Source organism: Halichoerus grypus, chromosome 10 (assembly GCF_964656455.1).
Source record: "Halichoerus grypus chromosome 10, mHalGry1.hap1.1, whole genome shotgun sequence".
Taxonomy (NCBI): domain Eukaryota; kingdom Metazoa; phylum Chordata; class Mammalia; order Carnivora; family Phocidae; genus Halichoerus; species Halichoerus grypus.
In genome coordinates, this window is record NC_135721.1 from 30,846,121 (window position 1) to 30,862,259 (window position 16,139).

At 39.2% G+C, this 16,139-nt stretch overlaps 1 long non-coding RNA gene across 1 annotated transcript; it reads right to left on the minus strand.

Moving 5' to 3' along the window:
- Window positions 1-1,265: 1,265 nt before the first annotated feature.
- On the minus strand, window positions 1,266-14,721 carry LOC144379206 (uncharacterized). Its single transcript, XR_013441659.1, has 3 exons — window positions 14,413-14,721; window positions 12,863-12,956; window positions 1,266-2,251 (listed from the first exon to the last, which is right to left on the minus strand). It is a non-coding gene; the product is annotated as an uncharacterized LOC144379206 (long non-coding RNA).
- Window positions 14,722-16,139: the final 1,418 nt, after the last annotated feature.

Genomic DNA, 16,139 nt, shown 5'->3' on the forward strand with positions numbered 1-16,139 from the left:
ATTCATTAGAGAGAAACAGAACAACCAGGGATGCTCATTTAGCAGAAAAGAAAAGATCAGAAGAACAAATGGTTTTGTTTCCTTCCCTCAAAATCAAGACCTAAGTACTAAAAAACAGCTAAAACTGCATAGTGGAAGAATTAAGGATTAGGAAATTGTGAACGGCTTAGCATAATTCCAGTTTGGGGTATAGTGGGTTTTTTGTTTTTTTGTTTTGTTTTCATTTTTGTTTTTTTTTGTTGTTTTTTAGATTGAACAAAAGAACAATTATGGGAGGCTGAGGGGACTGAGGGGGCTGGGGGAGGCCATTGGTTGCTAGAGTCCCATGTTGCTGAGTAATATTTGGAGACACCCTGCTAGATTTTAGTCTCAGCATTTTAGAGTTCCAAGGACTTTGAGAGCCTCCTTGAACTAGAGATGAGAAAATGGAAGCCCAGAGAGAATACGTTGCTTCCTCTTGGCCCCGCAGAGTGAGAAGTCAGGGTCGGATCTCAGTCCAGTATTCCTCCCATTCCCACCCCCCCACCCCCTCACCCCGGACCCTGCCAGTCAGCAGGTGTACTACCATCCTGATTTGGGGGGAACATTGTTACATCGGTCTATAGTGGGATGCCTGGTGAAAAGGTTCAGATTGCATTATCAAAAAGCAAAAGGGATGGTCCGTGAAAAGCACTAAGTGCACAGCACTAGAGGCAGGAAACAATGTGGCACAGCGTGTATGCACTCCTGTTAGGTTGACTTGCCTTCGGTGGGGGAACCATTTTGAAATGGCATCCAAACAAGATGAAACGGGTATAATCTACACAAGGAATGATTTCCTTATAGCATGTTTAAGCAGCCCTAGAATAGATTTCAAGTGAGATTGTTCAGTGTGTTTCCATATCTATTTTTAAAGGTTGTGAAGATTAGGATTGCTATCCAACAACCTGGGATGGGAGAAGCATGTAATTCAGTTTGGAGGCAGGAGGATGAAGAACTTCTTTGTTTCATTTACTTATTCCTGCCCCAACTTGTTCCCAAAAGGAAATTGAAACAGTGCAATAAGAGATTTAGGAATCAGGATATAGCTTCTTAGCAAAACCAGTCCCAATGTGTTCTGGTCTCTTCGTGAAATATTTCTAGACCTTTTACTTTGTGCCAAACTTACCAGATATGGGTAAGAAGTGGTAAGACATTACTCATTGATTGGGTGCAGTATGCCTTAATTCTAGGAAGGCCATGTATGAAATAGGCTGAAATTATAGAAGAAATAATCAAGCTCATGATGAATTTACATTTTTTATTGATGAATAAAAATGTTGACTGTTTCTTCTATCTAGATTAATGTGTTGTTGAACTCTAGTAATAACGGGTTATAAGATGACCCTTGCCTTAGTGAGGAGAATGGCCAAGGCAGGCTTATGAAGGGTATGACACATGAACTGTCCTTTGAAGGGTGAGTGGGCTCCGGGTTGGCAGGGTGAAGAGGGTTTTAAGGCAGGGCACCTGCAGGGACTGAGATCCTCAGGTAGAAACGCATACAGTCTGTGGGGAGACCAGTTCTGCAGGGAGAATGTTGTCGCTTTTTAGTGGCCCAAGACCATCACCAATCCCTGTCAACAGTGCACGAGCTGTGGGGCTATTCTTCTAACTGAGGTTATAGATTTGCAGGGTTTGTCTGTAATTTCCAACGCCTGGAGTCTTTGTTCACTGGGAGGTAATGAGAAATTACAGTCCTTCTGAGGATTGGCTTTTACTTTATTCTCCTTTCTGAAAGTGCCAAAGGCAGATCCAAATTGGATGTCATTTTATCTGAACTATGAAAAAACGTCTCCCAGGAGACCCAGCAGTAACCCGGTTCCCCCTCTCACCTCAAAAGGCTTTGGTGACCGATGATCTATTTCACAAGGTACTACTAACTCAGCCACGTGATCCAGCTCTGGGGAGGCCTGCTGCTGCCTCAGCAGGAGGCATACTTCCTGAGGACTGGTTAAGGTTTGCCATATGGAAAGACCCCCCTGCTAATTAGGGTCGTCCCTAGGGCTGGAGCTCAGGACCCTTTGCTTCACGGTTCTCCCAGGAGCCTCTCTTGCCCTTTGCTGTCTTCCTGCCCGTCCCGTCAGGACCAGCCTGGTGAAAATACAGTGACAGTCATTCATCTTCCTCTGAAGTAGACATTTAACTTGCACTGGGGCAACACTGTGCTCTCCACTCCTGCAGAATGTCCCGGAGAAACTCTTAACTTCAACTCAGATGAATCCAGGGAGAGAACCTGTTTGAAAGGTTGAAATTAAAGCGAGTCGAACCAGGATAAGAAAAGAGAGAGAGCACATCTTCCTAACCAGACCCAAGCTATAGCACTGAGGTTCACAAAATTGGGTTCTGGCACATTTATGTTTGCCAGTCAATAAAATGAGTCAGAAGAACCCCTGGAAGTAATAGGGTCTGAAACTGTTGATACGTTTTGATGTCCTAAAGGACATGATAAATTCAATTTTAAATTTTAAAATAATTCTCTCTAACCATTGGGTTGTTTTGTGTGTGTGTGTGATATCCTGCCAGTGTTCTTTTTTTCTGATTGATGTTGATACATAGCAACGCAGCCAAATTACTCTATCCTGGCTGATATTAGGTAAACAAACCAGAAAATTAATGTGCCTGTGGAGTGGAAGGGAAAGGATCTCTGTTATTCTATATTCTGATGTAAAGAACCTCTATGTGCCCTTGGGCTAAGGAGTTGCCCACGCTTTGCCTCTCTGCTCACTGGCTTTGGGAGCTCTCAGCTGGAGCAGTGTTTGCAGTTAGTTTTAGCGTGGGACCATTTGTCAGGACATGGCAGGATCTTTAAGCCCAATGGTGGGCACAGGGGATATAGTTCTGCTACTAAAACTTTGCTTGGTCGTTCCCCCCCCACCAACAAAAATCACCTCCAGGCTAAACTCGTTCTCTATTTACCCGTAATTCTTTTTGGCTTATGTGAAGCCCCGTGTGGTAGAAGGCATGTTTCTCTTGTCGTCCTGGATGAGAATTCAATTCACTTCCACAAGTATTTATTGATGACAAGCCCCAGAAGGGCACAAGGAGCTGGGGACACAGCTCCTTGGGTGAATAAAACCCCACTCTGCTCCCAAGTTGCTCACAGTCTGGGGAGGGGACAAGCATTCAGGCAGTTAACCAAGGACCAAGAATGATGGCCTTGTGACCTGGTTCAGTGGCAGGGGCTGCCCTGTTTCTAGCAACACCCATATTTGGGAAAAAGTCAATTAAGAGGCTGACTTGAGGACCGAGGACCATTTTCAAAATAAGACTGCTTATTTTGGGGGATGTCTGGTGACAGAGTCCTATATTTTAATTCTTTAATGTGTTGCCTTTGCCACCATAAGCTGCTACGTATTCAAGAATGATTTGGTTATCTCTGTTTTTAGAAGCAGGTATAAAAAATTACATTATCATTGGGTATCCTCATTTTAATCACTTGCCTCCATGCTTATACATTGTGAAATTTGTTTTATCTCCTTATCATTTTGCTTCTAAGAGTCACGCTATGCTCTTTGCTTTCTTGCATTATGTTGATTAGTGAATTATATTAGTAGATTTATAAGCATCCAGCCATTTTTATACTCTAGAAAAAAACTCATGGGGTTGCATTTTTGCTTTCTGATATTTTATTTAGAATATTTGTACATTTATTTATTTAGGCTTTCCTAGAGTAGATTCAGTATCAGAACCTCATGGGACTGATTTAGTGATTTACATATATACTATTCCCTGGTACAGATTACATAATACAGTCACTGCTATTTTCAGAAATTCCTGTGATATTATCCTAGGTTATTTCTTATTTGAGGGGTAGATATTTGACACCCCCTTTCAGTATCTCCTCTAGATAGTTATTGTGGTTGACTTTACAGTTTTTAAAGCTCAGCAATTTGTTTTCCTAGAAAATTGTCCATTTCATTTGGTTTTAAACATTATTGGCAATAAATGACATAGAGAATTTTTAAAATAATATTTCATAGCCTCTGAATTGGTGGTTACATCTCTCTTTTTTGTCCTATTTTGTATTTTCTCTTTCTCTCACTCTCTGTCTCATCAGACTTGCTAGAACTTTTCTCCTTTTACCAATCCATTCAACCTGTTTGTTCAAATGGCTCTCAGAGCCCACATAAGAAGGAATACATTTTTCCTGAGATTAAGTACAGATCTGTACCCCTGAAACAAATAATACATTATATGTTAAAAAAAAAAAAAAAAAGAAGAAGAAGATAGCAGGAGGGGAAGAATGAAGGGGGGAAATCGGAGGGGGAGATGAACCATGAGAGAAGATGGACTCTGAGAAACAAACTGAGGTTCTAGAGGGGAGGGCATGGGAGGATGGGTTAGCCTGGTGATGGGTATTAAATAGGGCACGTTCTGCATGGAGCACTGGGTGTTATGCACAAACAATGAATCATGGAACACTACATCAAAAACTAATGATGGGCGCCTGGGTGGCTCAGTCGTTAAGCGTCTGCCTTCAGCTCAGGTCATGATCCCAGGGTCCTGGGATCGAGTCCCACATCGGGCTCCCTGCTGGGCAGGAAGCCTGCTTCTCCCTCTCCCACTCCCCCTGCTTGTGTTCCTGCTCTCGCTATCTCTCTCTCTGTCAAAAAAAAAAAAAAAAAAAAAAAAAAACTAATGATGTAATGTATGGTGATTAGCATAACAATAAAAATAAAAAAAGAAGGAATACATTTTTAATGACAGTAAAAGTGGTTCCTTTTAATATAGTACTTTGAAATGCTGTGGCATGAAGTGGTTTATTTAAAGATCTAGACTAATAGAGTAATGGTCTTACTTGGAGCTATTTCTGAAGTAACTTTGAGCAAATACTTAATTGTTGAGAGCTTCAGTTTCCCTCCATATAAGCTGGATGGTAACAGTGCCCTGCACAGCTACACAGAAAAACAAACAACCCCCTTTGAAATTTTTTAAAGCATTCTTCTACATCACAAAGATTATATAGATTTTGCTCTCTGAAAACATTTGCAGGATTTGTCCTGATGAATTAACTTTGGTTTCAGGGGAAAATATTTCCTCCTCACCCTCCCCCCAACATAAAAAGTTCTCATTCTACTAAATTAGAAATGTGCACTAAAGACCCATTCAATAAAGGACACTGAAATGGAAATTAACTCAAGTCTGCTTTCAATTAATTTCAATTCCCCAAAGTACCAAACTTTCCTTTTCTGTCACAGCAGTAATTGGAAAGTAATAGACAATCCTAAGTTTTTGTGGTCTTTTGCGTGTATGTGTGTGCACGGTATACATTCTAGGTCAGTCTCGGGGAAGGCCAGGAGATTTTTTTTCAGTGTTCTTTAGGCTTCTATTAACTTTATTAATATTACTAACTTTATTATTTGAATGTATTTCATAAAAATCTGGCTATCACTTCTTAGGCTAATTCCTCTTTCTCTATTGCAATAATTTTAGAACCTTTGTCTTTCAGCAGCAGAAACTGATTTTAAAAGGAAATCCTTCCCCCAAACCTGCAGTTTGTTAACCAGACAAGAACAGAGAGACTTGGGTTGAAGGGGATGGAGAGGGGGGCCCAGGACCCCACAAGCTTGGTGGCTTTCTCCCTGTTCCCAAGGCAGGTTCAAAAAAGCCCGAGGGTTTCGAAGAGTACAGACTGAAAACCGTTGCCCTATATAATGATCAGGCATGGTTTAGTATCTAAGAGGCTTTTCCTAAAAACTTAACACACAGTGTTTTCCAAGGGTCTGCCAGGGCCCACATGGGTGTGTTTACAGGCTGGCACTGCTGTTGTAGAGATGGGAAGACAGGAGGAAGACTGGGGAGGAGTAGAAGCCACATTAACTTGGTGAGAGCAAAGCATCCGCCTGTTAGGGATTCCAGGGCAGTGAAGGACCGGCTAGAGAAAGGCTCAGAGAGTGAGGGATTCCCACAGAAAATGAAGCAAGGACTGTAAATAAGATCTCAAAGGGAATGTCAGAAAGTAGTAAGGCCTTTTCCAGAAAAAGTCATACTACTTTTCCATGTAATCTTGTTATTCTCCCTTTTAAAATGTGCCTTTCGATACATGTTACTCGTTTATATGATCACAGTACTAGTAATTCTCTTCTGGAAATCTTGCTTAAGGAAAAAAATGTCTTAAATATGAAAGGAAAAAAAAGCTATATTCCTTTTAATATTTACTTATTATAGTGAAAAACAGAAAACTATCCTAATGTTCAATAATTGGGGGAAGGAAAGAAAACTGACACATTTCCTCAAACAACTATTTTTGAGTAACTAAATACAACAATTATGTAATGATTTGGAGAAAGACACGAGTAATAAAAGCACCCATTCTGAAGTCACAGAGACCTGAGTTCCGATTCAAGCTCCCTCTGACATTTTTTTATCCTTGATCCTGGGCATATTATTACCTCATTTTCCCCAACCCTCAATATTCTCTTCTACAAAACGAGGATAATGATACATGCTCAACAGGACCAGTATGAGGATTCAATTAAATGCGACAATATAAATAAATATGAAGCAATAGTGCTTGGTACATAGCAGCTGTTCAATAAATGTTATTTCTCTCTCCACCATTCTTTTTTTTTTTTTTTAAGGTTTTATTTATTTATTTGACAGAGAGAGTGACAGAGCACAAGTAGGGGGAGCAGCAGAGGGAGAGGGAGAAGTAGAGGGAGAGGGAGAAGCAGACTCCCCGCTGAGCAGGGAGTCTGATGCAGGGCTTGATCCCAGGACCCTGAGATCCTGACCTGAGCCAAAGGCAGATCCTTAACCGCTTAACCAACTGAGCCACCCAGGCACCCTCCACCATTCTTTATATAGCACACAGGAAGATGCTTAAGCTCTATCAACAGATTTGTTGACAAATTTAAGGAAATACATGGTTTCCTAGGAAAACACAAATTACAGAATTAAGTAGAAAAATTGAGTATATCGATTACCTTTGAGAAAATTGAAAAGAGTTTAAAGATCTGTTTATCTTTTAAAAAAAGGCACAAGGTCCAAACGGTTTCATAGCTATGCTCTATTATCTTTTAAACAACAGGCAATTCCAATTTAACTGAAATTTTTCTAAATTATAGGAAAAAATTGAAAACTCTCTAATTCATTTTAAGAAGCTAGCATAACCTTAATACCAAAAAAGAAGAAAAGACAAAAAACAATAAACCTGCCACAGATCAAAATCACTCATGAATATAGATGCAAAATGTCTAAATATTAACAAATAGAATCCAGCAGTGTATCAAAAGAGATATATCCTATGACCAAACAAATACTATAGGAATGTAAGGATGATTCAACATTAGGAAAGCAGCATAATTCATTATAATACTAAATTAAAGGGAAAAAAAAAGCAATTCTATCAATGGCTATTGAGAGGACTAATAAAATACAATATCCATTCCTAATAAGAAATTTTAGTAAAATAGAACTAAAAAGAAATTACTTAAATACGATAGAGATCATTTTTTAAAAATTCTATTTATTTATTTGACAGAGAAAGGGAGAGCACAAGCAGGGGGAACAGCAGAGGGAGAGGGAGAAGCAGGCTCCCCGCTGAGCAAGGAGCCTGATGTGGGGCTCGATCCCAGGACCCTAAGATCATGACCTGAGCCGAAGGCAGACGTTTAAGCAACTGCGTTACCCAGGTGCCCCTGATAGAGATCATTTACCAAAGATAGCAAGTATCATTCTAAATGACTTTAAAGCCATTTACATTAAAATCAGAAAATGGATAATGATGTCCACTATCACCATTATTAGTAAACATTATTCTGGAAGCTCTAAGAAATACAATAAGATAGGACAATGAAATAACCAGTATAAATATTTGAAAATAAGGATAAAAATCACCTAAAAAGGGGGCACCTGGCTGGCTCAGTCAGAAAAGTGTGTGACTCTTGATCTCGGGGTCGTGGGTTTGAGCCCCATGTTGGGTGTAGAGATTACTAAAAAAAAAACTTTAAAAAATTATTAAAGCTCAAGAAATACTCATTTATTTATTTTATTTTTTAAGTGGGCTCCACGCTGGGCTTGAACTCACAACTCTGAGATCAAGACCTGAGCTGAGATCAAGAGTTGGACGCTTGATTGACTGAGCCACCCAGACACGCCAAGAAATACTCATTTAGAAATCTTCAATAATTAATAAAGGAATTTACTAAGGTGGCTAAATGTAAAATAAATATGAAAAAATAGAGAATACAAAAACCAGCTAGAAGTCAAAGTGGAAAAATGACATTCACAATAGCAATAAAAATTATAAAGTACTGAAGAATCAATTTCACAGGAACAGTACAGGATCTTTAAGAAGAAAACAATAAAATCTGATCAAAATACCTAAAGCAAGATCCAGTCAAATGGAAAGAATATACATGCTCTTGGATGACAAGATCTGATGTAAAAAAAAGATCAGTTGTCCCAAATTAATATATAAATCTAATACAATTCCAATGGGAATCCCATTTTTTTTTTGTAATGAGTAAAATGATCTTGGAGTTCATTTATTCATATGGAAAAATAAATGTCAGGTGAAGCAAATTATAAAAAAATAATAGTTGACTTGCCTTACCAAATATATTTTTTAAAAAAAGATTTTATTTATTTGATAGAGAGAGAGATAGTGAGAGCAGGAACACAAGCAGGGGGAGTGGGAGAGGGAGAAGCAGGCTTCCCGCTGAGCAGGGAGCCTGATGCGGGGCTCGATCCCAGGACCCTGGGATCATGACCTGAGCCGAAGGCAGATGCTTAACGACTGAGCCACCCAGGCGCCCCGCCTTACCAAATATCTTTAAAACACAGAAGAACATCTATAATTTGTGATTTGGGAATAGAAACAGAGAGATCAGAATGGAACAGAGGGCCCATAAGAGATCTCTGTGTATATGGGAATTTAATGTGTGACAAAAATAATGTTCAAATTCTATGAAGGAAAAAGATGGCTAGATAATGACTGGAGCAGGCACAAGCAGCTATCCATCTGGAAGACAAACAAATCGAACACTCCCTCACACCACATATAATAAGTTCCAAATGAATTAAACACTTAAAAATAATGAAACCCTTAGAAGAAAATTTAGGGAAACATGTATATAAAATCTTGGGGCTGCAGAGAGCTTTTAAAGCAGTGCAAGAAATCTAGAAGTAAATAAGGAACAAGATCTATTTGACTTCATAAATTTAAAAAAATGTTTCAATAGCAAAAGTGACTACAAAGTCAGAAGACAAAAAAGATAGATGGGAAAAATACTCAAAATTCACATGACAAATAAAAATCTACTCTCTCTTATGTGAAAATTCTTACTAATTGATAAGGAAAAGACAGATGACCCAATGGAAAAATATGCAAAGGAGAGGAATAGATAATCCCAAAGCAGCAAATCTAAATGTACAGTAAGTGCATGCAGAGATGCTCAGTAGCGCTAGCAATCAACAAAAGTAACTATGAAATATCACTTGTCACTCACCTCATGGGCAAAAACTAAAAAGTGTTAACATTCACTATAGGCTGGGATACAGGAGAGGAGGTACTCATGCCATGTTCTTGGGAGAGATGAGCCTTCTTATGAAACAGTCTAGTTGTATCTGTTAAAACCCCACATAATTAAGAACACCAATGTGTAAAGCTCTATGTACTAAGCTGTTTGTTATAGCACTGTTTGCAGTGTCAAAATAATGGAAATAGAGGGAATGTACATCAATACAGAAATCATTAACATAGGTCATTCGTACCTCAGATACTATGCAGCCATTAAAAATAATTTATTTGATCTATATCAATTAATTTGGAAAGATTGCCATGATGTATTATTAAGTGAAAGAAATAAGATGCAGGGAGGCCTCATTTGAATCTACAATGACATGTAAATTCTGTGTATATGTGTGTATATGATTATATGAGGATGGAGGGAGGAATGGAAGAACACAAGCAGATTGTTAACACTGATCGGGACTGGGGAGAACACTCCAACTCTCTGCTCAAATGGCCACCATAAAAACATGAGTAACAAGGATCCAAGTTTTTAAAAAGAAAGTAAAACACTTATGCTATAATGTAGGTGAAACAGTGATGCCAATAGGTCCATTAACAATCGTGTGAAACATTCAAGAGAAAAAAGATTGGCAAGCAACGCAGCTGAACGATCGTCATGGTTGTTTAACTAGAGGCACTATGGTTGTTTTTTTCCTCTGTATTTTCTAAAATTTCTCTAATGTAGTTTTGTTGCTTTTGTAAATAAATAAATAAAATAAAAATTCTAATTTACTTTATGTGAACCACACACTTTTTATTATGTCTTGAAATCAGTTACCATAGGTATATATGTGAGCTTGAGGATGTCCTAACTCTGAAAATCTGTACATTTACATTTTATCTATGACACATGAGAGGTATTTTCGGATTGTTTCAATTAGTTGTAGATTAGATAACTAAACCCCTAGGTAATAATTATCCATAAAAACATGACTTTACATATTTCAAGATTTCTTTTCCCCCTAAACAGTAACAGACGTCACTTCTAACAGTAATTTTCCAAAGCTGCGTGGCATACGGCAGGTCATCTCTCTTCCCCTCCCTAGGCCTCAGTTGCTTCACCTATAAATGAAGAAGCTGGATGAAGTAATTTTCTCATGGCCTTTGGCTCTAACATTCCGTGATTTAATTTACATACATCATAGAATCCATTAGATATCAAACAAGTGAACAATTGCTAAGGAGAAGAAAGTTTTCATCTGAGTAATACTTACATCAGCTGTACGAGACGTTCAGATAACTAAAGAAGATGCCCCACCTTGATGTAACTTTCATGTTCACATGAAGAATGTACAAGATTTCAAAGACTGTATAGCCTTGGCTATCTTGATATCCCTCATTTATAATTAAATAGCTGTTGAACATTGCTTTTTCATTCATGTTAACACTTCTGCCCCTGCCAACTTATTATTTTGCTTTACAGACCTCAATATATGAATGAAAAGGTTTTTTTTTTTAAGATTTATTTATTTGTTTGAGAGAGAGAAAGTGAGAGCATGAGCGGGAGGGGCAGAGGGAGAGGGAGAGAGAATCTCAAGCAGACTCCCTGCTGAGCATGGAGCTGACCCGGGGCTCCATCTCATGACCCTGAGATCATGACCTGAGTTGAAACCAAGAGTTGGATGTTTAACTGATTGCACCACCCAGGCACCCCTGAATGAAAAGTTTTAATTCTACTTTCTTGAGGTGTAGCTTGTAGAGAATAAAATGCACCCAATGAAAACATACATTTTTATGAGTTTTGACAAATGTATGCACCTGTATAACCACCACCACAGGTAAGCAATAGAACATTTCTATCACCCTGAAAAGTTCCCTGTGCCTCTTCCTAGTTAAGCCCCACCTCCTATCCTAGGTAATTACTGATCTGCATTTTGTCACTATAGGTTAGATATGTCCTTTCTAGAGCAATGAACACATTTTTGACTTGTATTTTCTCAATCTTGGATAGAGTTAATATATTTTGATAGTTTCAATCAGGTTTCTCAGTTGCACACAACAGAAAAGAGCTCTGGCTGATTTCAGCAGCAAAGGAGTTTGCTGAAAGGATGTGGGCAGCTCATAGAATTGCTGGGAGACTGCTCTCGCCCTGCCATTCCCTCTGCTTGTGCTCTTCTGTCTATCTCTCTGTCAAATAAATAAATAAAATCTTAAAAAAAAAAAAAAAAAGAATTGCTGGGAGACTGGAGAACAAGACTGGGATTATGCAGCCAGCAACAATGCCCCAAATCATAGAGTACGGCTCTTCTGGTGAGGAAAGCACCACAAGCAGCACTTGGAGTTACCTCAACTCTATACCAGATCATGGTCACCTCCACCACCCTTGCTTCCACTGATGTTTTAAGAACTCCGTTTCTTAAAAAGAACAAAGTACATCCAGTATATCTGTCCTCGGAAATCCTTCCGTAACTGCCAATATCAACTGGAGTGAGTAAATCTGAGTGGCATATCCTAGGTCATGTGGCCTTCATGCCCAAGCTGCAAGAGAGGCTAGGAGAACCTGCCACTTTCAGCCTCTAGAGCAAGAGGCTTAACCAAACTTCATAAGATGGGAGGATTCCCCCATCATTGGAAAGGGTCAAAATTCTAGGTGGTCAAAAAGAGGGCCAATGTCCACAACACTGATGGTTATGTTTGTTTGTTAGACTGCATTCTGAACATGCGGCTTCATGTCTGAAGATCACTACAACCAGGCCAATTTGGTAACACCTCCTGTGTGTACAGTGGTCTACCAGATGCCAAAAGTGGGAACGAGGTCATCAGGGCATTTACTGTGTAATGAAATAGAAACCGATGTATTGGCCTTCATACTTGCTTAAGATTTTTCTTCTTAAGATGATCTCCTTAAAATATAACCTGTTAATAAAATTAATGGGTCTAAAGTAATTAATTTGATCCAAAAAAGAATGTAATATTACAAACTGCCATTAATTTTAAGTCATGAATTTCATATTTATTTACAAAATACCTTTAACTTTTATTTATTTTTTATTTTTATTTTTTATTTATTTGAGAGAGAGAATGAGAGAGAGAGAGAGAGCACATGAGAGGGGGGAAGGTCAGAGGGAGAAGCAGACTCCCCACTGAGCAGGGAGCCCGACAGAGGACTCGATCCCGGGACTCCAGGATCATGACCTGAGCCAAAGGCAGTCGCTTAACCAACTGAGCCACCCAGGCGCCCTACCTTTAACCTTTAAACTAAATATTAATTTGATATTTTTACTCTTCTGAAATTACACAAACCTTAAGTTGTCTCTAATAGCTGTGTTGATTTCAATTATTTTAAGTTAACACATAAAGTAAGTCCAGTTATTTCACCAGTTCTACCTGCTATCCCTTATTCTTGATTTCAGTTGCCAGGTCCAGAGAAGAAGGGGTGGCCTGATCCAGGGACAATGAGGATGTAATGTTGAAGAATCAGCTGGAGGAAAGAAGCAACAGGCACCATGGAAAAGACCAAAACAAAGCAAGGTTAGATTTTTTCCTATGTCTTGCTTTAGATCTCAGGATTTAAGAAATGTAGGTTTCAGTCTTCTCTTGCCGTTGTATCAAAACATGAGAATATGTCACCTTGACTATTCTCATCTCCTTACCATCATATAATGACCATGAAGAGCACAGACTTGGTGCTGGAGAAACAGGAAATGCTATATGTATAATTTGGTCTGAGTAGTTATCTTATTTTTCTTAGCAATAACTTTAGGACTTGCTTCAGAACAACCTGCTGAATAAGGCCAAGATACAGATTCAACTAATAAACATCCAACATCTTCTAGAAACATAAGTGCTCTCTCTTTTCATCTTTACCATATCGAATCAACCATATAGAAATAGTTCTGTTATCACCTCCAATTTACAGATAAGAAACATTCATAGAGGAGTCATGCTACAATCACAAAATGTCAAAGTTTGATCTGGGAGCCTGGTTTCTGTTCTCATGTTCTGGTTCTTGCCATGATACCAGGCTGTTGGGACACAGTATAAAACGGGCTAAGTAATCTTTACCTAAGCTTGTGTGAGGAGTTTTGGAGGTCAAACCACCTGGATTTTATAGGAACAGCCTTCTGTCTGTATAAGTTCTAGGCTGAGGTCATGTATTATTTATGAACTTAATACACTGAGGCCGGTTCCTCTAAGGAAGGGTTTTCTATACCAGTATGTCTTAAGAGAACAGTATACATATCCACACAACCAAATATTTGCAACTGGTGCTTTCATCTATAAACTGCTTGATTCATACAACGTGACACAATGGAAATATAACTAAGTGGATGAGCAATGAGCTGCATGTTTTACATGGATTGTCCTGTCTTCATGGCCAACCAATGTGGTTCTGAAAAGTACTAAGCCAACCTTTTCTTCTCCCCAGTTTGTAAGTGGTTTTTATAACCTACTACTTCCTTTGTATTTGCCCTGTGTTTCACAGTCTCTAGTGTTGTCAGTATTCTTTTCTTTCTGCCTGCATCCTTCCCAGAATCTTCCCACTGACAATTCCCTTTACTGACCCTCTTGCCCAGGAACACAGTAAGATTACCTTAGCTGATCTGGGCAGTGACAGGAGGGGAGAGCTTAGAAGTTTGGCAAGGACACTTTATGCAGGCTTCCTGAAAACAACAGAGTGACAACTGGACAGGTGTCTGGTGTGGCCTTCCTGAGTATAAAACTACCCCCTCAAGTAAACTCCTGTCAGCCCCAAGAACATGAGGGAAAACCATCACGGGTATTCCCTTCTGGTTGATTAATGATCACTAATCATTCAGTTTGGTTGAGAAACTTCCCCACTGTGGTAGAACATGTTTTGTTTTGTTTTTTACTACAAGAGTTGTATCGGGTAGATATGGTTAGGTTATTAGGATGTGAATATAGAAACCACTTACACCAGCTTATGTTTTGTTCTTGTATCATTGGTTTCTTGTCATGCAGCCACAGATTCAAGGTCCTATGAGTCCCCTTATTCCCTGCATGTGTGTGAAGAGGATAGGGACAGAATGAGTCACATTCATTGAACAAAGCTCTTTCTTCCTACAGGAGAGAATGAACATATGCCGATGAATAACCCTTCCACACAGATTTACCAGGTAAAGACAATTAGATTGTTTTGAACACTCCTGTGTGTGATGGTGATGACTGTCACTTATGTATAAAGTTTTCTAGCACTCACAAGTGCCTACACATCCGTTATTGCGTTTGTTCCCTTACCAGGACCATGAGGTAGGCAGGGCAGAGAGTGCCGCTCACGTTGCACCTTTGAGAAAGCTGTTCAGTGAAGGACAGCTTATCCAGGTTCTAAATTACAGCACGACCACTTCCACGTCCACTCCAGTTTCCTTGCCTGTCACCATCATCACTCTGGCCATGACATAGTGCGATGCCATCTCCATGAGAGAGGAGGAGAGAGCAAGCTCTGTTTTTCTTGGTTTACTATTTCAGCAGGGAGAATTGAGAATTGAAAGCAGGTTAACATTGCAGATGTTCACATAGGGTGATCGAAAAAAATGTTAAGCTCCCTTTAAACAATGGAAATAATTTAATTTCTGAGGAAGATAAAAATTCTGCAAAACATTTTATAATATGTTTGCAACAGGGGTCACTTGGGGCTGCTTTGGCTTTCTACACAGTATTTATTTGGCGTCTGTCTTTTAAATGTAAATTTAAAGTAAAATTCTGTCCTTAAAAATCATGGATGTTTTATTCTGATGTAATTTGTAATATAAAAGAAGCTTGGGCTAGGAAACTCCATGTTCCTCTCTAGAGTTAAGGCACTGTTACCTGGAATGCAGGAGAGGGAAGAAAGAACTAGCAGGGCTTGGTGGGGGCTGGGAGAAAGGTTGATTTCAAAGTTGGCTGTAAAGTTTTAAGCGTTGGTAAGGATAAAGAGTGGTTTTCTGAAAAGAGCAATAGGAATCCAGAAGAGTGGAGAGTTTTAGGGGAAATGTTATTTAGATTTGTTGAGTTTAAGTGACAGTAAAGTGAAAATAACAACTAGTGCCCAGAAATCTCATGCAAGAGATCATTGCTGTGGGCCAATCAGGGCGAGCCAACACAGGATTATGAAAACATTTTTGTAGTCGTGCTGCTCCTAGACCAAGACCAGCAGTGGGAAGGGGTAGAAGAAACAGCTTCATTTCAATTTACTACGTATTTATTGAGCAGTTACTATGTGTAAAATCAACTGCTTGGTCTAATAAGAAATAAAACATGCAACAGGCATTTGCTATTGATTTTTAAGTGTCCGCCACCTGGAAAACATATACAATAATTAGCTCAAACAGGCTGTTGGAAGGATTACAACAGAGGCATTGATGTGGTGGAGGGATGAATGAATATTGGCTGAAAGATTTGAACCAGGCATTTAAGGACAGATTGGTCATTTGGTAAGTGGATATGGGGAAGAGTGTTTCAAGCAGGGGGACCAGCTTGAACAAAGGCCTGGAAGCAGGAGTGAGTCTTCACTCAGTGCTGATTTGATGCCTCATTCGTCCACGACCTCCAAATGCCTTCCCTGCCCACCTCCCCTCTGTTCACATCTGACCTGTGTAGGGCATTGGAATGACTGTGAGTATGTCTTTAAACTTAGGTATGATTTAAAGTCTATTATAGATTT